Source organism: Ailuropoda melanoleuca, chromosome 5, assembly GCF_002007445.2.
Source record: "Ailuropoda melanoleuca isolate Jingjing chromosome 5, ASM200744v2, whole genome shotgun sequence".
NCBI classification, from domain to species: domain Eukaryota; kingdom Metazoa; phylum Chordata; class Mammalia; order Carnivora; family Ursidae; genus Ailuropoda; species Ailuropoda melanoleuca.
The window spans coordinates 38,927,593-38,950,517 of NC_048222.1; the positions used below are offsets into that span (position 1 = coordinate 38,927,593).

Genomic DNA, 22,925 nt, shown 5'->3' on the forward strand with positions numbered 1-22,925 from the left:
TGAAAGTAGCGAAATGAAAGATGTATACTATAAACATTTATATACTATAAACCTAAGCAACCACTAAAATAACCAAACATGCGGTCACAGCTAATAAGGCAACTGATGTGATAAAACAGAATCATAGAAAATACTCAAGTAAACCAAAAGAAGACAGAAAAAAGAAGGAACACAGAACAGGACAAATGCAAAACAAATAACAAAATGACAGACTCAAACACAACTACATAACCACATCAAGCACAGAGGCATACCTCTTATTGTGCTTCACTTTACTGCACTTCACAGATACTGTGTTTTTTTACAAATTGAAGGTTTGTGGCAACACTGTGTTGAGCAAGTTCATCAGTGCCATTTTCCCAACAGCATTAGCTCACTTCATGTGTCTGTGTCACATTTTGGTAATTCTCACAATATTTCAAACCTTTTATTATTATCCTATTTGTTACAGTGATCTGTGAAGAGTTATTACAACACTGAAAGCTCAGATGATGGTTACCAAGTTTAGCAATCAAGTATTTTTAAATTAAGGTATGTACATTGTTCTTTTAGACATAATGTTATTGCACACTTAATAGAGTACATAGTATATTGTAAACATAACTTTTATACACACTGGGAAACAAAAAATTCATGTGACACACTTTATTGCAATACTCACTTTACTGCAGTGGTCTGGTACTAAACCCACACTATCTCCAAAGTATGCCTGCATATGGTCTATAGACTCTATTTAAAAGACAGATGCTATCAGACTGGATAAAAAAGCATGGTCCAACTAGAAACTGCCTATAAGAAACACTTTAAATATGAAGACACCGAGGCACCTGGGTGGTTCACTTGGTTAAGCGTCCGACTCTTGATTTCAGCTCAGGTCATGATCTAGGGGCCCTGGGACTGAGCCCCGTGTCAGGCTCCACACTCAGCAGGGAGTCTGCTTGAGGCTTCTCTCTCTCCGTCTCCCTCTGTTCCTTCCCCCCCTCATGCTCTCTCTCTCAAATAATAAGTCTAAATAAATAAATGAACAAACAAGAAGATACAAGTAGGTTAAAAATATAAAGACGGAAAAAGATAAATGGAAAAAAAAGCTGGAGTGGCTATATTAATATAAGACAAAGTAGATTCTTATAGCAAAGACTACGACCAGGAAAAAAGACAGTCGTTTCATAATGATAAGCAAGTCATTTTATGAGGAAGATCTAACGAGCCTCAATGTTTATACACCTAATTAACAGAGCTTCAAAATACATGAAGCAAAAACTGACAGAACTGCATAGGGAAACAGACAAATCCATAATTATTACTGTAAGAATTTCCAATACTTCTCTCTCAAAAATTAATGTAACAAATAGGTTTTTTTTAAAAAAGGAAAGGAAAATAAAAATAGCAAGGATAGATTTGAACAACACTATCAACCAACTTGATCCGGTTGACGTTTCTAAAACACTCTACCTGATAGCAGAAGAATACACGTGCTTCTCAAGAGTACAGAGAACACATATTAAGAGAGACCATATTCTGGGAAACAAAATAAGGCTAAACAAATTCAAAATGATTCAAGTTAGACAAAGTATGTTCTCTGCCCCCAGTGTGATTAAGATGGAAACCAATAACAGAAAGATCCTAGGAAAATGCTCAAATACTTAGAAATTAAAGAAAACACTTTCTACATAATTCATGGGTTTAAAAAAGGAGGGAGGCAAATTAGAAGGTGTTATTAACTAAATGAAAAGAAAAGCACAACATATCAGAATTTATGAGATTCTGCTAAAGAAGTACTTAAGGAGAAATTTATAGTAGTAATTGCTTATATTTGCAAGAGAAGTTCTCAAATTAATTATCCTAAGTTTCTAACCTTTTAGAAACTAGAAAAAGAGTAAATTAAATCCAAAGTAAGCCAAAGAAAGGAAATAATAAAGACCAAGGCTGAAATAAAAAACCAGGAAACAAAAATAATAGAGAAAATCAATGAATTCAAAAGCTGGTTGAGAAAAGCAATAAAACTATTAAACATCTACCCAGACTGAGGAGGGAAAAGAGAAAGATACACCAATATCAGAAATGAAAGAAGTGACAGCATTACAGAATCTACAGATACTAGATGGATAACAGGAAACCATGATAACTTCATGCCAATAAGTTTGACAAGTTAGATAAACACACAAAATATTTGCAAACCACTCTATGACAAATGACTCATATCTAGAATAGATAAAGAACTCTCAAAATTCAATAGTAAACAGAAAATTCAATTAAAGAGGCATCTGCGTGGCTCAGTCATTAAGCGTCTGCCTTCGGCTCAGGTCATGATCCTAGGGTCCTGGGGTTGAGCCCCACATCGGGCTCCCTGCTCTGCTGGGAGCCTGCTTCTTCCTCTCCCTCTCCCCCTACTTGTGTTCCCTCTCTTGCTGCCTCTGTCAAATAAATAAAATCTTTAAAAAAAAAAAAAAAGAAAATTCAATTAAAAAAAATGAGAAGAGGGGCACCTGGGTGGCTCAGTCGATTGAGCGTCTGCCTTCGGCTCAGGTCATGATCCCAGAGTCCTGGGATCCAGCCCCACGTTGATCTCCCTGCTCAGCAGGGGAGCCTGCTTCTCCCTCTCCCTCTGTCCCTGCTGACGTGCTCACTCACTCTCTCTTTCTCACTCACTCTCTGAAATAAATTCTTAAAAAAATAATAATTTAAAAATGAGAAGACATGAGACATTTCACCAAAGAGGATATAGATGGCAAGAATAATAATGTTCAACATAATTAGCCATCAAGGCAATGCAAATTAAAACCATAAAGAGATACCTCTACACATCTATTAGAACACCTGAAGTAATAGTGACAATATCAAATGCCAAGGAAGACAGAGAAACTGGGCCTCTCATACAATGCTGATGGAAATCTAAAATGGTATACCACTCTGGAAAATGGGTTAGCAGCCTCTTAAAATACACTTTACACTTTCTTAAATACATTTACCATAATACCCAGCAATTCACACTCCTGGACATTTACCCCAGAGAAATGAAATCTCATGTCTTGCACATAAATGTTGATAACAGCTATTATTTATAATAGCCAAAACTGGAAACTTCCCAGATGTCCAACAATGGGTGAAGATTTAAAAAACTCTGGTACACACAGACCTGTACTGCTGAAACCAATAATACATTATATGTTAATAAAAAACAAAACAAAACTCTGGTACATCCATACCATTGGATATTGTCCAGCAATAAAAAGGAATTACTGATACATGCAACAACTTGGATGGATTCCAAGGGAATTACACTAAGGAAAAAAAAAAGTCAGTCTCAAAGGTTACATACGTTTTTATTCCCTTTATTTATCATCTGGAAATGACAAAGTTCAAAAATGGTGTACAGTTTAGTGGTTGCCAGAGGTCAGGGGGATGGATGGGACTATAGGATGGACGGATGGGGTAGCACAAGGACCTTTGGTGATAGAACAGTTATGTATCTCAGTTGTGATGGTGATTACACTAATCTACACATCTGATAAACCTTGAAAGAATTATATACACACACAAATGAGCACATATAAAACTGGTGAAACCTGAACAAGATCTGTGGGTTGTACCAATGCCCATTTCCTGGTTTTTTTTTTTTTTTTTAAAGATTTTATTTATTTATTTGACAGAGATAGAGACAGCCAGCGAGAGAAGGGAACACAAGCAGGGGGAGTGGGAGAGGAAGAAGCAGGCTCACAGCAGAGGAGCCTGACATGGGGCGATCCCACAACGCCGGGATCACGCCCTGAGCCGAAGGCAGACGCTTAACCGCTGTGCCACCCAGGCGCCCCTCATTTCCTGGTTTTGATACTGTACTACAGTTACCTGAGATGTTACCATTGGGGAAAACTAATAACCTGAATGAAGGGTATGTGGGACCTCTCCATACTAACTCTGAACTTCCCATGAATCATTACAGACTTCAAAATAAAAAATTTTTTTCCAATACAATCTTGACCAATACACACACACACACACACACACACACACACACACGCACGCACGGCATAAAAGTGTACTCAGGCAAACCAAAGTCTTAATGGGATCTCAGACTTCCAACCTCCTAACCCCTCTCTGGAAGCAACTACTTCTTTTCTTGTGTATCCTTCCACAGAAGGAAGGATGTTCATAAACACAGAACCATAAATGTGTTTATTAATGTGTGCATATGTATTTGCATATACACCCACATATACACAACTTTTTTTTCACAACTTACTTTACAGTAATGTCAGCATACCATAAGTACTGTTCTGCAACTTATTTTTTTTCACCCAATAATATGTGTTAGAGATGAACTCATGCAGAAGTACTCCTTTTTTCTTTCTTTTTATGGCCGTGTGATATCCCACGGTATGGCTGTACAATCATTTATTTAACCCATATTAAGAATTATTTAGGGCTTCTGGAAATATAATTAACACAATAATAAACAAAGATAAATTCTTTAAAATTACTGAGTCAGAAAGTATGAACACTTATAATTTTAATAAGTCCTCCAAAGAAAGGCACAAATTTACATTCCTGCCTAGAGTGTATGAGTGATTCTATATATCCTTACCATTGTTCTGTATTATCAAACTTTTTAATCTTTAACAATCTAGCAGCGAAAAATGCTATGCTGTTGTTTAAATTTGTGATTGCCAACATAATAATATGTTGTTACTAACATTTAACACTATATAAGACCATATGGTTCTGAGAATAAGTGATGTACCCAAGAAAATTTTGCTATGGGGAATTATAACCAATGAAGAAACAAAAAAAGACTGGGGGCACCTGGCTGGTTCAGTCAGTGGAACATGTTACTCTTGATCTCAGGGTTGTAGGTTCAAGCCCCACGCTGAGTGTAGAGATTACTTAAAAATAAAATCTTTAAAAAAATAAAAAATAGGAATTGGAAAAGTCCTTAGAGAATAAGAATAGCTTGATTAAATGCTATTCAATACATACTTTACCACGATAATGAGAAACTGTCCACTCTATTTTTATTTCAATTGTTAAAAACATCTTCGTTATGTGCTGATACTTCCCTTCCTCTAACTTTCATTCATTGTTCCTAGTTCTGTCCTCTGGGGATACAAAAGATATATTTAATCCCTTTTCCATGTCCTATTCCTTCATGTTTTTCACAGAATCACAGATGTGAGTCAGGAAGAATATTAAAGATCACTCGATTACCCAATTTGAAAAGCATTACCATAACCGCACTAAAGTCTTCTTTATTTCCAGGCTGAAAATCTCAAATATTTCAATTATTCTGCAAATATCTGTTTCAAGACACTGCTTCATTCTGATCGCTCTCTTCCAAACACATTGTCTATCAACATCCTCCTCAAAAAGCCGCAAACAGAACTGAGAACACTTAGCTAAACGCAGAGTAGAAAAGGATAATCAACTGTGTTTTAAACAACCTGCTTCAAAATAATTTAAGTGAGTATGAGATTCTTTGACTCATCAACTTCAGACAAATAAGGAGACCCAGCCAGGCACACACCTACTTAAAAAGAACAACACACCACCTGTTAGCCTTCCAAGTCTCCAACCCTGTAATTGTGCAGATTAAAAAAAAAAAAAAAAATTACAAGGCTTTGTCTGTCCCTAGCAAATACATACATGTCAAATATAAAATTATTATAACAAATATTTTCTTTCCAATTATTAAAATAAAGAGGGAGGATCCTGATTCAGTCACGTTAACATACTAGCACTCCCTTCCAGTTTGTAATGGATAAACATTTTAAATAGGACATGGGGGAAGACAGGAGCTTGAGGGACACCACTAAGAATGAACTACAATTTAATTTTAACATCAGCCCATTAATCAATCACAAATCCACCTATCTATGCAATTATTCAGACTACATTTCTCTAACTTGTCTATAAAGATATCATAAAAGGCTGTCAAATGCTACCTGTATAACCTCGGGGGGTCCCTTCCCTCATTTGTAAAACAGCACTAAATGAGACAATCTATGTAAAGCATTTAACCCAGTGCCCAGAACAAAATTAAAAATCCAATAAATGTAGCTGTAGTTCTAGATATACTATGGCCAGAGTATCTCCTGTTGTACCTACCAGGTTACTCACCCTATAAGAAAAGAAATGAGGCCAGTCTGACATGACTTGCTCTCTGGGAACCCATGCTGGCTCCTAGTGGTCAGTACCTTCTTTCTTAAGTACCAACAACACATGTTAAAAAAAATCTGAGCATTTGTTCAGGAATGACACCGAGCTCAGCAGTTTATTATTATCTGCAACCTTTACTTGTTTTCCAACACTGTATACACTTCAGCAGCTAAAACACTCCTAAAAGAGTGTAGAGGTAGGTGCTCAAAAATAATTTTTTTTGAGTTTTCTTTTTAAAATCAGGATGAATTTCTTAGTTTTGATAAAAGTATCATGGTTATATAAGATGTCAATTAGGGTAAGCTGAGTGAATGGTATATGGGAATTCTCTGTACTATCTTCACAATTCTCCTATAAATACACTAAGTTTTTCAAAATTAAACATTTTTTAAAAATTAAGATGATTTTTCTCTCCTCTGATAAATTCATTCTTAAAATACCTCAAATATTACCAACCACTATTAGGTACAAATTCTTTAGCAGCCTTTACAGCCTGATAATATCTGGAAGAGAAGGTATGAATTCCAGCAAATAGGAACGTTCATAATACCCCTACTTATCTTGGGCCACAACAGAGAGTTAGTATTCAGTAAACAATAGTCATCCCCAAATTTCCTTTTTGGAAACAAGAGCCTTAAAAAAAAATCTATCCCCAAAGCAAGTATCCTTATTAACATTATCAACATTAACAAGTTTTCTTAAAAACATTAAAGCTCCATAGAATCCAATTAAAACCTCTGACTCTTATTCTTCAAATCACTTATTTAGGAGTAACACTCAAGTCAAGCTTAAAATCTCTGATGTATGAGACCATTACTACCATATAGTACCATTAGCATGGAAATCATTTTAAAAATATATTTATATGATGGATGATTGGTTTCTGAATTAGGTAAATAAGAGTTTAGGAAAATGATAAATTTTATTTGTAGTAATTGAAGCTCAAACTTTCAACGTCAGGCAACAGAGTCATGAAAATTCTGCTAAAACTTGAACTGTCAAGCAGGGAAATCCTAAAATACCTAAGAATAAAGTGTCTTTCCCCCAAATGCCACCAAATAGGTTTTGTACTTTGAAGAGTTTCTTTCAGGTATCAACTGTCTCATTTTTATTTTTTTTATTTTATTTTTTTTTAAAGATTTTATTTATTTATTCGACGAGATGGAGACAGCCAGCAAGAGAGGGAACACAAGCAGGGGGAGCGGGAGAGGAAGAAGCAGGCTCATAGCAGAGGAGCCTGATGTGGGGCTCAATCCCATACGCTGGGATCACGCCCTGAGCCGAAGGCAGAAGCTTAACCGCTGTGCCACCCAGGCGCCCCAAGTGTCTAATTTTTAAAAACCTGGCTTTCCTTTTTGGAACAGTACTACAGAATTGGTACTATAAACAGAAGTGCTATTGTCAAAGAATCGATCCAATAATAAAAAGAGCTAAGGCCACTTGTCTTATAGGAAATTACTGCCAAATGCTGCCAGACCCTGCTTTTCTTCCTTCTGGGCTAGTAGCCAGATACTAATCATTTTTAGACCCTTTCTAATTTTTAGTACACAATTTAGTACATAATACCACATCTGGACTAGACAGTATTTTAATGAATGTTCTCCATAATTTGTCTAATGTTTTGGCATACAAATACACACATACACACATACATGATCTACCATACCTCTGGAAGTACATATAAGAAAGTGATTAACAGTAGATGCCTCTCAGGCAACTGTGTGGGTCCAGGAGTTTTGTGTTTTTGTAAAAACTATTAAAAAAATTAATGTATCCATTAAAAGAAAACATTAATTCCAATTAAAATATTTTACCTTACAAGATAATATATAAGGGATTCTTTTAAAGATATTTTTAGGGGCGCCTGGGTGGCACAGTGGTTAAGCGTCTGCCTTCGGCTCAGGGCGTGATCCCGGCATTAATGGGATCGAGCCCCACATCAGGCTCCTCCGCCATGAGCCTGCTTCTTCCTCTCCCACTCCCCCTGCTTGTGTTCCCTCTCTCACTGGCTGTCTCTATCTCTGTCGAATAAATAAATAAAATCTTTAAAAAAAAAAAAAAAATAATAATAAAGATATTTTTAAAATATTTTAATATGTATGTTTTAAAAACAATTTACAATGTTCGACTTCACTTACAACCAAAAAAACACAAATTAAAGTAAGATCATTTTTGCTCACCAAATTAGAAAAGCTGAATACTGGCATATAAATTGATGCATGACCCTTCTAGAAAGCAATATGGCAATATCTAATCTTTTTTAGGGTCTTACCTTTGACTGAACATTTTTATTCCTATCCTAAGAAAATAAGTATGGAGAATGACTTATGCAAAGATTTTCTTCAATGTCATCAGCAGAGGAAAAAAATGTTCAATAATTGGGAATGGTTAAATCACTATACATCCACTCAACAGAAGTGTGCTACTATTAAGTTAGATTTTGAAACAATTTTAATGAAGTAGAAAAGTCTTCACGATATAATGCTTGGTGGGGTACCAAACAGTATACATATGAATAAATATATTCATGTATTCATGGGAGGAGGAAGAATGTATACCAAGATGATAGTAATGCTTATATTTGGGCTGAGCTTATTTTGCCTTTCTCCAAGTTTTTAAAAGAGTACCTAGAATTTATATAATCAGGGGGAAAATACAATATAAATATATAAAACATAAACGCATACCTTTATTCTTAAGTTTATAACACTGCAAAACCGATGTAGTATTTAAACAGTTGAAATACTAAATCAAAACCTTCTAATTAATACCATTTAGGGAAACCAATGAAGAGTAACCCAAATTACTATGTCCCATTAAGATCACTCCTATCATGCAATAAGCACTATCAGCTAGCTCATTTTTAAATCAATAAAAAAAGAAAACCTCAGACTATTATATTGGTACACAAATGGGCAAAAATTTAATCCCATCAAACAGGGTTAAGAATTTAATTATGAGATAAATTATATTTATTGGGATAAATAATATCCCTGGAAGAAAGAACTGCTTAAATTAACATATAACATCTAAATTAATAAATATAACCAAACTTTTCCTTTAAATGCACTGAGTCTGATACTGGGAAAAACAATAGCTGTTGATGAATAGGTAAATTATCAATTCTCAAACATTAATCTGCATGTTTCAAATGCAGATGGCATACCCCACCCCTAAAGATTATTTCCACCACTACTGCCCACTTAAATCACAAGTTCACTATTACTCTTGGCACCCTTCAGTGGATCACCGATGCCTTAAACCCAAATTCCTTCAGTTGGTTATAAGACTCATTGGATGGTCCTTGCTTTCACTCCCCACTCCTTCCTTTTCATTTGCTTTCTACACCTGAACCCAGGAGACTGCAAGAAAGTTTGATCCTTGAACCAGCAACATTTCCATCACCTGTAAGCATGTTAGAACTCTAAATTCACAAGCCACACTCCTACCAGGAGATTCAGATGCACATTATAGCTTTAAAACCACTGCCCCAGCCTTCCTGAATTGCCTGCAGACCCCCAAATCTGCCCTGCTCCCTCTCTGCAAATGTAGTTGCCTACCTACAGTGTTCTTTTACCTCACTCCCTCTGAGGTGCCCTATTCACCTTGTTTCCTACTCATCTTTCAAGTCTTAGCTTAGAAATCACTTCAAAAGAAAACTGTAAACTTTCCCAGAATTAGAAAAATATTACTCAAGATTTTTTCTATTATTTTAGCTCTCATTTGCATTCTTCACCAACTAAAACCATTTCTAGAATTACTTAAGGCCATCAAAGAAAGCCTTTGCTTAACACACCCCAAAACATAACCAACACATGACAAAAATAAAAAACAGATTCACAGCTTTTCCAGCTGTGTTATGAATGTGCTGGTATAACTGATTTCAGAGTGTACAGAATATTAGAAAAAATATCTACAGTAGAAGCAAACATCAGAAAAAAATGACTTATTGTTGAATAATTAAAGAAAAATAGCCAACCAGTTCTGAAATTCACAACTTGAAATTAATTTGAATTTTCTCCTTCCTGCGCATATTTCTCCCATTTTCTAGAGGAGGGAGAGCAAGTAATAAGAAATATGGCTTTAAAAAAAAAAAGCAATCCCAGATGAAAGAGAAATGTGTAAAGCCTGGATAAAGCCATATTTTAGGTCAGATATAAGAAAAAAGTACAGACTAGAAATGGTTCTCCAGGAGCACCTGGGTGGCTTGGTCAGTTGAGTGTCTGCCTTTGGCTCAGGTTGTCGTTCCAGGGTCCTGGGATCACACCCTGGAGTCGGGCCTCCCTGTCAGCAGGGAGTCGGCTTCTCCCTCTGCCCCTCCTCTGCTTATGCTGAAGCGTGCTCTCCCTCTCTCATTAATAAACAAATAAAATCTTAAAAAAAAAACCAAAAAACAACTCCCCAATATTTTTAATAAGCTTGAGATAATCTCACAGTACATGATTAGTTACTAATTTATCTTCAATCATTTAATGATCATCTAGCACGTGCTAAAAACCATGTGCTTTAAGAATTATGTCTATCTTAGGGTACCTGGGTGGCTCAGTGGTTAAGCGTCTGCCTTAGGCCCAGGGCGTGATCCCAGAGTCCTGGGATCGAGCCCCGCATCGAGCCCACATTGGGCTCCCTGCTCCATTGGGAGTGTGCTTCCTCCTTTCCCACTCCCCCTGCTTGCATTCCCCCTCTCCTTGGCTGTGTCTCTGTCAAATAAATAAATAAAATCTTAAAAAAAAAAAAAAGAATTATGTGTATCTCTATATATGTGTGTGTGTGTGGAGATGAGGTTAACTGCTAGTTATTTAGCCAAGAAATTAATCTTTTTTAAGATTTTATTTATTTTTGAGAGAGAGAGAGAAAAAAACAAGCATGAGTTGGGGGGGGGGCAGAGGGAGCAGCAGACTCCCAGCTGAGCAAGGAGCCTGATGCAGGCAGAACTTGATCTCAGGACCCTGGGATCATGACCTGAGCCAAAGGACGATGCTTAACCAAGTGAGCCACCCAAGTGCCCTGCTTAACCGAGTGAGCCACCCAAGTGCCCTAATCTTTTTTTTTTTAAGATTTATTTATTTATTTGAGAGAGAGAGAAAGAGAGAGAGAGAGGGAACATAAGCAGGGGGAGGGGCAGAGGGAGAAGGGAGAGAATCCTCAAGCCGACTTCCCGCTGAGTGAGGAGGCCCACCCGGCTGGATCCCAGGATCCTGAGATCATGACCTGAGCCAAAATCAACAGTTGGATGCTCAACTGATTGAGCCACCAGGCGCCCCAAGAAAGTAATCTTTATGCGCACCAAAAGACAGGTACAAAGTTGTTCACAGCAGCTTTGTTCATAAGAGCTAAAAACTGGAAATGGCCCAAATGTATCAACAGAAAAGAAAAACATATGTACTCAAACAATGGAATACTACACTACAATGAAAAAGAATGAATTGCTGTTAACTTAAAAAAATACGGATGAACTTTACAGACACAATGCTGACCGAAAGAAACCAGGATGATTCCATTTGTATGAAGTTCAGGAAAATAAAACTAATCTGTTGTGATAGAAGTCTGAAGAGTGGTTACTTTGGGGAAATACTGACTAGGAGAGAACCTGAGGAAGGTTTCTAAGGTCCTAGAAGCGTTCTGTATCTTGATCTGGTTGGTGACTACATGTTTACACATGTAGAAATACCCTGAGCTGTTTATAATGTCTGCACTTACTATATAGGATATTCTTTATTAAAGTCCCATAAATTTTTTAGAAAATGGAAGAGAAAGTTCTATTCCTCTATGCCAGCCAGGAGAAAAAGAAGAAAGGAAAAAAGGAAGGAGAAAACGTTAAATCAAATAATTTTCAAATTCCTGCTTTAAAGTTCAATTGTCTTATTCAACAAAAATTTGAGCACCTACTTTGTAATAGGTACTGTTCTTGGTTCTGGGTATATAGGACTGAATAAAATGGGTAAAAATACCTGCCCTCATGGATCTTAAATTATAGTAGGAGTGGAAGGACAATATAAATATAAAGTATGTTGGATAGCTGAAAGAACAAAATAAAGAAACAAAGCAAGGAAGAGAAATAGGAAAATTATGTGTGGAAGGGCTGCTATAATTCTAAAGAAGGGGGCCAGTAAAGGCCTCACAGAAGGGGCAATATTTTAATTAAGACTTGAAGGAAGTAAAGGAGGGAGACATGTATGTGTGGAAGAACATGTTCCAGGTCTTCTGAAGCAGAGAGAAGGCCACTGTGAAGTGAGGGAAGTGAGCAAGAGTAAAACAAAATAAAATAGCAAGAATTTCAATGAGCTTAATTAAGAGTTTTACTCCAACTCCTTATTTAAAGATTAACTTAGGGACACCTGGGTGGCTCAGTCAATTAAACATGTGACTCCTGGTTTCGGCTAAGGTCAAGGTCTCAGTCATGAGAATGAGTCCCCTGTCAGGTTCCACAGTCAGCATGAAATCTGCTTAAAATTCTCTCTCTCTCTCTCTCTGCCCCTCTCTCCCACCCCCTTGTGCTCTCTCTTCCTCCCTCTATTAAAAAAAAAAAAAAAATTTAACTTAAATCAGGATGCCTGGCTGGCCCAGTCAGTAAAGCACTCCACTCTCGATCTCGGGGTTGTGAGTTCAAGCCTCACCTTGAGTGTAGAGATTACTTAAAAATAAAAATCTTAAGGGGCGCCTGGGTGGTTCAGTCAGTTAAGGGTCTGCCTTCGGCTCAGGTCATGATCCCAGGGTCCTGGGATCGAGCCCGCATCAGGCTCCCTGCTCAGCGGGAAGCCTGCTTCTCCCTCTCCCCCTGCTTGTGTTCCTTCTCTCACTGTCTATCTCTAATAAATAAATAAAATCTTTTTAAAAATTAATAAATAAATAATAAAAATCTTTAAAAAAAAAAAAAAGGTTAACTTAAGTCAAATCTTTTCTACACAGAAATTTCTGTAACCACTAGCTCAATCCACCCTTACTAATCTTCTGAGTTCCTACAAATGTATCACTCATGGCATTTTTACCTACTGCCTTGCAATTAAATATCACTGTCTCCCACTTCCAAATAAGATAAGCCTCTTCAGGATAGTGACTAGATTTTATGCTTTTTTGTATCTCTGTTAGTTGGCTTATGGATAGCACTTAAGTGGTTACTAGTAAGGCTGATGCTAATAACAACTTCACCAGGCATAAGATTAGTTAACTGTGGAAAGACTCTTAAAAAGAAAAAGAGGAAGGAAAGAAACCAAGACGAGGGAACTATGTGAGTAAAGGCACTGAGGCGTCTCCATGTGTCATGATCCAAAGTCTGGATTTTCTCTGAGCCATGTCCTTAAGACTCTGAGATCCTCAACATCACTTTTCTAAAAGCCACTCCAGGCTTTTTTTTTTTTTTTCCGGGGGGAGGGGACCAGGCAGCTGGTATTCCTTTCAAATAATGGTTTTATAACACCAATGTGCATAACTAGCTTAACAAAGAAAATCTTAACCACTTAGCCACATGATCTTGAGCAAGTCATTCAATTACTCTTGTGTGTCAGTTCCCTCATATGCTAAAATGAAGAATTGGATTAAATGATCTCTAACATCCAAACCATCTCAAATTCTCTAGCTTTTTTGAAAAAACTGAATGAATAAACATTACAACCTAACTTCTTCAATTTGTGAAATGAATAAAATATCTACTATTAAGTTTAATACACTGAATAAGCAGTCATATTCAGAAAGCAGTTTAGTATCTGGAAAAGTACAGAACCAGTGCAACAGACCTGAATCTAGTTATAGCTTGTTGCTTAGGAGATAATGACCCTGAGCAAGTTATTAAATCTTCAGCCAATAAACAGACAATATAAAGACACACACACGTTGGCAACAATCATGTCCCATACAAAAAGCAGCCAAGGTAAAAATATCTACCAATCACCGATATCCAAGATCTGAAGTATCAAATTAGTTTATAACTCTCCTAGCAATTTTAGTTAGAGGAACTAGTGCGTGCCTCAAAATCTGCAAGTTTAATAGAGTAACCTTAACTTGTATAGTGCTGGGAGTCTTAACTTCTTAAATAAGAGGATAAGAGCCATAGATCTAATATCAGTTTGTGGTCATAGGGATAAGGGTAAAGTATCTTATTCTATTAATAAGAGAAAGCCCAAAATTTTAGAAAAATAGGTCAAGACCAAGATTTGGGCTTAACTTGGACATTACAAAGATATCAATCTTGGCACTGAGGGTTCCAACCTGTAATGAGAGCCAGCTGTTGTAAAATAAGCAATCGAGGTTCAGAAAGTAGTAAGACAAATATAAACCAGGTTTTGAGTCCAGGAGGACCCAGCAACAGACATAAATAATTACAGCATACTAGCAAACATAAGAGAATGAATGAACAAGACATAGAAAGTGAATAACCCAGTGAGGTAACGAAGAGGGAGGACCAGATGACACAGAAGACTTAAAAAGCAGATAGTGCTTAAGTTGTATCTTGAAAAATCAGTATACTTCGTCAACAAGACAGGAGAAAGAAAGGCATTCTAAGCAGTGGGGAGAATATATGAGAAGGCTTTGAGTCAGGAAACAGTATGACTCTTTCGGTGAATTAACTAGATTAGTACAGTTGGAGCTTCAGATTTACAACGGGGGAAATGCAGGAGATGAGCCAGATGATGAAGGGCCTTGTAATGATAAAGAGTTAGAACTAAACATGTACTGTAGGTAAAGGAGAAGTACGGATTTTAAGAAAAGAAGTTTTGAACAGATCTGCATTTCAGAAAAGTCACCTTGGCAGGAGTGTAAAGGATGGATTAAAGGCGGTCAACCACTAGAAAGCTCATTCTACAACCCAAAGTTAAATAAGGACATTACATCATCACATAGATAATCAACCAGAAATCAGAAATAAAAATAATAATGCTTTAACAAATAAAGCTAAATTATCAAAAGAAAATCATTTACCTTCATGAATGTATAATCTGGAATTAAATATTTCCAATATATCTTAAAAAGGAAGAAGTTTCTAAAATTAGATATCCTAAATGAAAATTACATGGAACTAGTTGTATCCTGAGAACCAGCTACTCTTCAGTCACCTATCCCTTTTTGTAGACATAATACTGCTGACATGCAACATCAAAATCAATGCAATAGAATCCTTGGAACTGGAGCTTACACTGATTATTGACAGGGACTTCTCTTTAATTTTATACATATGGAAACTGAAGCCCTAAGAGTCTAAGAAATTACCCAAGGTCATACGTTAGTAGGACAGTGAAGATTGGAATCCGTGTCTTACGATTTCCTTTCTAGAAACTGCTTTAGTACATCATGCTTATAATTCTAGAATTTTGAATGATAATCCAAATGACACTCTGGTAGTACCATTTTCACTACAGTAAAATGAAATATAAATAGTAACACTAAATTATAGCAATAATGAACCATAAAATTATTTTTATGTTTCATATGCCTCAGAAGAAAAACAAATCTAGTAGATGTATCCAAACATTTGACAAAAAAATCTCTTCTAAGTCTGTGCATCAATAAGAACACCTCCACCCCCAACACAGAGACATAAGGTATTCGTATTCTTGTCTAAGGAGTTGAAAAACTTCCCTTCTCAAATTTGGAAATAATTAAATTTGAAAAAAGAAAGGCCTTAGATTAATTTATCTTTATATAATTAAACATCCGACATCTTTAAAACGTTTTAACATTTTACTTAGGTCTCAGTATTCTTATTCTGTTGTGCTCCCCACCCCCTATAATATTAGATTCTTGAAATATTTTTTCCTTTACTAGTACACACAGTGGAAGGGGCAACACTGACAAAATGCCCTATAAATACTGTACATTTCACAAATTTGTACAGTGACCAAAATGTTTTAATTTTTAGACTTCTCTAATTTGTACTTATGTCTACTCATTGAAATAGATTCAAACAATATAAAAGCATGAAATTAATAACTATCTTCCATGCCTCTACAACCCTCTCTTAAAGAATCCCCCAAACACTTGTAAGTTTGATGTGTATCCTTACAGACTTTTTAATGTTTATACAACAAAAGGTGCTAATCCTCAAAGAGTCAGTATATATTTAACACCCAAACTGTACTGATCATATTTCAATCTTTCTTTAATAATTTAGAAGGTAGATCATTACCTTATTTGGTTTCTGGTTATCACGACAGACATCAATTATATTATTATTTAGGGTTATACAAAAAAGTGAGCTGAACCCCAAGTACCCTGTTTCTTCCTTATCAACATCTCAATTATTTTATGTATTCATTTTATTTGCTTTCTCTCGGTACAGGTTACATGTCAGCTGCAATCACTGTACCTCCAGTGCTGTGACACCTACCAAATAATCAAATATTTGTTCATTGATCAGTATGTTTATTTAGAAATCATGAAAGCTGCTTTTTTTAAAAAAATCACTGAAATTTGCTTAATTTATCATTTGTCTTTCAAAAGTAATGGGGAAAACAAAGGTCTGTTTAGGGTTTTTTGGCTGTAGGTCCAACCAAATATCTGCTCAACTGATCAATTTTTATAGCTATAAGAGTCAATCAGGCAAAAACGAAAAACAAAACAAAAAACTTAAGCTCCTCAATGGGTTAAATATTGCTACGTAGAATTCCCCCCCCCTTTTTTTTAATGATTGCAATACTCAAGGATTAAGTACATTTCCCCTAATCTTTCTGGTTCTAAGATCAAAAGAAATCTCAATCTTAAAAAAACTGTTACTAAGAAAAAGACTAAAGGCAGGCAAAATTCTTTGCTTTGGCATAGTCTAATTTCTCTGTTGACCCAAAATGAGAGAATTGCTGTTAATATGGGTTCCACTGCCTGCCACATCAGACTTCATTTACAGGCCTCTGTGATGAAGTAGCTATCTAACCTGAAGAACTGTCAAGTAAATGCAGACTTCCCAAAGCCATACATTTTTAAAAAACCATGTACACATATACAGAGGTCATTTTAGTTGAATTTCACCAAAGTCTGGGCTAGTTACCGAGAGCTCTGCATTAGAGTCAAGACTAACTCAACCTTTACAATAAAACTGTTTAGCAGGGTTCTCTAAAAGAGCTGTTAGCCATCCTTACAGGTCTCAAATGACGCTTCTGCAGAGCTCTAGCTTTGGGACTTCAAATTCCGATACATTATTTGGAGACTGAACTTCAAGTTATCCCTCTCCACGAACGTTTTGCAAAGGACAGAGAAGCCAGAATGCACCTCCCATCACTACTTGACTCTGCCTAACACTCAGGCAAGACTTCAGGATAGATCTAATAATAATGCAGGATCAGCAAAGCAGACTAAGAAAGCGAAGCCAAAACCACACAGCCTTCCCTATCTTCAGCGGCTGGCGCGCTCAACCTTAGGACACTCGCCTGCTAAAGAACCTCGAGTTTATACCCACCCAAGGTGCTGCCATTCTCTCGCTCCCAGAGCAGCGAGACCAGCACGCCCCCACAGGGATCCCAGGGCAGGGAAAAGAAAACTGCAGAACCAACCCACGATTTCTCCAACTAAGAAACAACGCGTATCAATCCTCCCACTAAGCACCGAATAGATCTCACGTGGAGAGAGACCTGTTCGAGGATGCTGACCAGCCACAGACTGTCTACTGGACGGGCTCCGGATGCCCCTAGAGCCCCCTCCTACTCCGAGCCGACCCAGTAGTGCCTGCTGAGCTGCGCCCTCCAGTCTAGATCTCCCGGAGACCCTCTAACTCGCCCTGTCGCCCCCTTAAAGACTGGAGACCATGCCAAGTTACCGCCCCCCTCTGGGCAAAGCAGAAACCCCAGGAAAGACACCGGTCTCCGCCGAACACCCTTCCGCCGCCAGCAGCCCACCAAGGCGGCCCGCCGGCCCCTGTAGGACCACAGACACATCGCCCTCTCCCCCGGACACCCGGATAAACAGAGCCCCCTCCCCCGAACCCTAATACGCTTTTGTCACCCAGGGATGCGAAACACTCCCGCTCAAAAAACCCCCAAGACCCCAATGATGTGCCCCTTCACAGACTTAGGACCTGCAAAACTGAATTCTCTGCCCCCACAGAGCCTGCGACCACGGTAAGAGGACCCCTTGTTCCGGAACCCCGCTACGCCACCTCCAGGAACCCCAGGACCCTGATAAATCTCCCTTGACCCCGAAGCGGGACCCTCTGCGCCACTACCCACCCCCATGCCAAGCTGGAAGAGCCCCAAGACCCCCCAATAAACCGCCCCCTCACCTCAGGAGCCCCTGCACCCGCCACACCGCCCTTGGGCGCCCGCACTCGAGTCCCACCCCGCCGCCTCCTGCCCCCCGCACTCCCGAGCCCCGCCAAGCCTCGCGCCCACCAGGCAGCGCCGCGCAGCCCGCGGAGCCGCCCCCGTCGGGAGCCAGTCCGCCCCGGCTGCTCCGAGTCCCCGCTCCCCGACCGCTCCGCAGCCGAGACGCGCTCCGGACTTCCTTACCTGGGAACGCCAGAGGGCGAGCGGACCGAGGAGCCCTGAGGAAAAGAAGGCGGCGGCAGGGAAGAGGCGGCCCAGGCCTGCGACTGCCGCAGCTCTAGCCTCTCCGCGAGGAAGCGCTCGTGTGAGAGCCCTCCCGCTTCGCGCGCAGCCGGGAGACCAAGCTACAGCCGTGCCCGCCGCTCTTCCCGCGAGATCCCAGCCACGGCGAGGGGCGGCCGCGGCGGCTCGAGTGACAGCCCGGAGAGCCTGTCGGCGACGGCGCAGGAGGCGGGACTCGGAGCCCATTGTAACCAGTTGTAAATTAGAAAAGGTGATTCGTCCCGCCCACCGTCTCTCCCCTCCCCCGCCCCTCACAATTAACTAGGGGCAATAGTAGCCGTGACCTTAAATAGAGGCGGTGGCGGATCGCGGCAAGTTGTTTCTGATGGCGAGGCTGGGCTCGTGTCTGGTCCTGTTCAGCCTCCGTGGACCCACCTGGTTCAGGGAAGAAGCAGGTCTTCACACTAGTGTAGGCTGAGGCGCCGTTACCCTTGGTTACAGCGCGGCCCGAAGTGCACAGAAGGTTCTCACCTTCCTGGTTGAAGGCGCACCCTCCTGGGGTTACCCGGGTGTAAACCTTCCCCCCACCTCGCCTCTCTTTCCTCTCAGCCTCAAACAGGGCGCCATTGTTGAGATGCCCGTGTTTTCCAAACCCCAAGTCGGGACATCTGGTCTGACAAAGGACTCTCTTCTGATTCGTGCATTGATTTCTACTTGAAGCCTTCTAGGAGAGTAAAAAGTAAATCTCACTTGAGTCCCAGTATAACAAATTCCAAAACTGCATGAAAAGTCGCATCACTGTAGACCCCAGTGTCTGGTACACGCAGGGCACTGAATAAATGTGAAAGGAATGAATGAAGAATGATATGTGAATATTTGAAATCTAGACCTGCCCCAGAAAATTCGGGATTTCTTAGCCTTTTTCTCTGCAATGACAGCCAATCTCCTCATCATAAGTCCAATCACTCCATTTTTATGCCTATCCTGTAGCCTTCATTCATCTTCCCGCCCTCCTTCCGTTGCCCACAGCAAGAAGCGCCCTTTCTCCTCATCAAGGTCAACCCCTGCACCTGTGCACTGGATCGCAGCCATTCCCATATTCTGTTGAATCATCTATCCCTTCTTTCCCCACTATCAATTTTCCCTCTAATCTGGCTCTTTTCTCCTACAAACACACTCAGTCCCCTCCAACCTTTGAACAGAACAAAACCACCCTACCTCTTCCACCCTCTAAAGCTACTCTCTCTCTCTTCTCAGAATCACATTTTGAGAGACATTAAAGTATGTTTGCTGTCTCTACTTTCTCATCTCTTATTTTTCCCACTACAATGTTGCTTTCACCCACACAGTCTGCTCTTCTCTCAATGGTCACAAAAGACCTCTTTCCTAATGGGCAAATATTCTATTTTTGGGCATCTTTCCCAATGACCTCTCTGCAGCTTTTGACAATGCTGGCCATCTCCTCCTTGGGTGCCTGCCTAACTACATTCTTCTCATTCTCTAGCTATTCCTCCGACTTTGGGGGGGAAGGGGGAGGTCCCCTTTCCTGGTCCGAAAATGATTATGTATTGATCTTTCCTTATCTTATAGCCATATCTTGTCCGTAATAAGAAAAATGGCCACACATAGTTGTACACTTCGAATGCCAATAAGTGGGTTAGAAGAGGCCAGAGGAATGCGACATGTGACACATTCACTGAGGCTAGGTCTTAAAACAGTAGTGTGGCCCATACAAATGCAGGACAGAAATGGAGGCCTTTCAGAGAAAAATAGTGTGAACCAAGCACAGAGGAAAGGACGTGGGCCAAGCCTGGCTACGGGTTGACCAGTTTGGTTGACAGAAGATTCTTGCAGAACAACAGTGGGAGGTAAGATTAGAGAGGACTCAATTTTAAAAGGTCTTCCAGGGGAGCCTGAGTGGCTCAGTCGTTAAGCGTTCTGGGATCAAACCCCACATCAGGCTCCTCCGCTAAGAGCCTGCTTCTCACTTTCCCACTCCCCCTGCTTGTGTTCCTTCTCTCGCTGGCTGTCTCTCTGTGTCAAACAAATAAATAAAATCTTTTTTAAAAAATAAAAATAAAAATAAAAAAATAAAAGGTCTTCCAAACCAAGCCAAGCAGGTTCAACTTGGTTCTGTGTTACATAGGGAGCCAGAACCAACCCTGACCTTTGTAGGGTCCACAAAAAGGCTACGTGTAGAAGCCCACAGCGAAATGTATACATATGTAAAAGTTGTAAAACAAGCTAACAAACTGTGAAATTTAATATATATATATATATATTAAAGGATATGTGTGTATATATATGCATATATAAAAGATATATATCCTTTCACTTGGAAAATATACTTTCAATACAACTTGGAAGACTACATTTGGACTTCGAATTCTGGGACTTCTCAGAGTTCCTTGCTAGAACAGGGACAGCTGATTTCCACACAGAGCAGCCTTCCCCACTTCACTTCCCACAGCCAGTTAAGCCCCACACTCCATGGGCACTCCAGCCCACACGTCCACTTTTCCCTCTACAGAACTGCCATTTCTTGGCCACTCCACAGGTCCAGGAGTACATATCAGAAGATCTAGGAGAGAAGCCCACACAGGCCCTGGAAGTGGGCTCACAGCCATTTGGGCAGAGCATTCTGGCTTCTGGGTATCCAGAGTGAGGTCTGAAGAGGTGAAATTGGCTCCAGATGGACACATTCCTTTGGCTTGATGGCCTCCAGCTCAGTATGTAGGAATGCAGCTGGAGAAGGGCCAGAACAGAGCCCCTTAAAGACAGGCCCCTCCCACCTGTCCCTCAAGGTGGTACCAGCACAGCCACCGAATTTCTTTAGGAGGCTAATGACATATATAGTAGGTCTGTATCTTGAAGTATAAATCTGTGTGTTCTCTAGATTTCCTACCTCCTCTTCTCTTGCACTGGTATCTTAATGGCAGGAATATTCCAGAAAGACAACTCTTCTTAACACTGTGGCTATGTGGCATCTTCTCTCTAATGCACAGTTGCATAAATTGTACCATTGTATGATTCCGTTATCAATCAGTATATCAGAAACCTGGGTTTCTCTAAATGTGAGAAAAGAGAAAAGCCCTCTTAGCCTGGACTACAGCTTGGAACACTTACATTCGACTTCTAAATGAAAGTGCTTTGGAAGTAAGTTCTGAAAGAGGCCGTATGTGAAGGGTACACAGGCAGGATGAGTATTGAAAAGGCACTAAAGCCACTGCAGACAGGGGCACCCCTCTCACCATCTGTCTCTGTGGCATGATGCTTCACTCTGTGGCCTGACAGTCATGCTCCATCTCCCAACCTCTCCCCATCTGGCCCCAAGTGCCCCCTTCCTCACGTCGTGCACTCAGGGCTGCCAAGCAGCCAGAGCCACCATGGTCTCTGTTTTTGAGATCCAGGAGAAGAATTCCGCCCATGAATCCTCGCATCTCTTGGTGGTACTGTGGGTGATTTCCGCAGGGCGTTGGCACTTGCTTGATCCTAGGGCTGGAGTCTGCTCACAGCTTCACTCTTACCATCTGTGGCTGGTCTTTTGCCAACCAGCAGTAGAGCAGAACCAGCTAGCTTCTCACTCAGCTCTTGCCATCTGCTGCCTGTATCTGACCTATCCTTCCAGGTGAGTGCAACCAAACACTCCTATCCCTGTTCTGAGTCCATCCTTACTGGTGTCCCACTCTCTGAGCACGCCCTGGGAAAAGCTACCTCCCGGCCACTGCATATTCATGAGGGACATAGAAGACAGCATTCTTTGAGAGGCTGGAAGAATGGGTCTCTCTCAGGCCCAAACTCCGTTCCATCCTTGTACAGCTTCTGGGGGGAGCACCTATCTAGTTAGCTTGGAAGGCTGCAATTCTGCATAAATTACCCCAAGAATGAAGGAGCAGTATTCATCTGTCCATTTGCTGACCACGTACTAAACCTCTGACTTTGGTTTGTTTTTTTGCAGATACCCCATCACAAAGGCAGAAAAATCAAGAAAGTTGTAGTGGATTTAAAATATGCTACAAATTCTACAAATACACATCCCTTCAAGAGGGAGAGCTTAATTCCCCTCCCCCTGAGTATGGCCCAGACCTAGTGATTCACTTTGAGCAAAGAGACTATGGCAGAAATGACAACGGATGACTCCCGAGACTAGGTTGTAAGGGGCACTGCTGCTTCTTCTACGGTTTTTCTCTTTACCCACTCATTCTGGAGGAAGCCAGCTGCCATGCCATAAGGACATTCAAGCAGAGGCCCACATGGCAAGAAACCTAGGCCTCCAGCCAATAGCTGTGTGAGTGAGCCATTTCGGAA

At 40.0% G+C, this 22,925-nt stretch overlaps 1 protein-coding gene across 2 annotated transcripts in view; it reads right to left on the bottom strand.

Moving 5' to 3' along the window:
* The window catches only part of GLCE (glucuronic acid epimerase), a 116,508-nt gene extending 97,728 nt beyond the window's left edge, over window positions 1-18,780 (bottom strand). For both annotated transcript variants that reach the window (XM_034660764.1, XM_034660762.1), the window contains exon 1: window positions 18,579-18,780. The gene's annotated coding sequence lies outside the window, so the exon portion shown is untranslated. The remainder of the gene's footprint in view (window positions 1-18,578) is intronic.
* Between the last annotated feature and the right edge of the window lie 4,145 nt (window positions 18,781-22,925).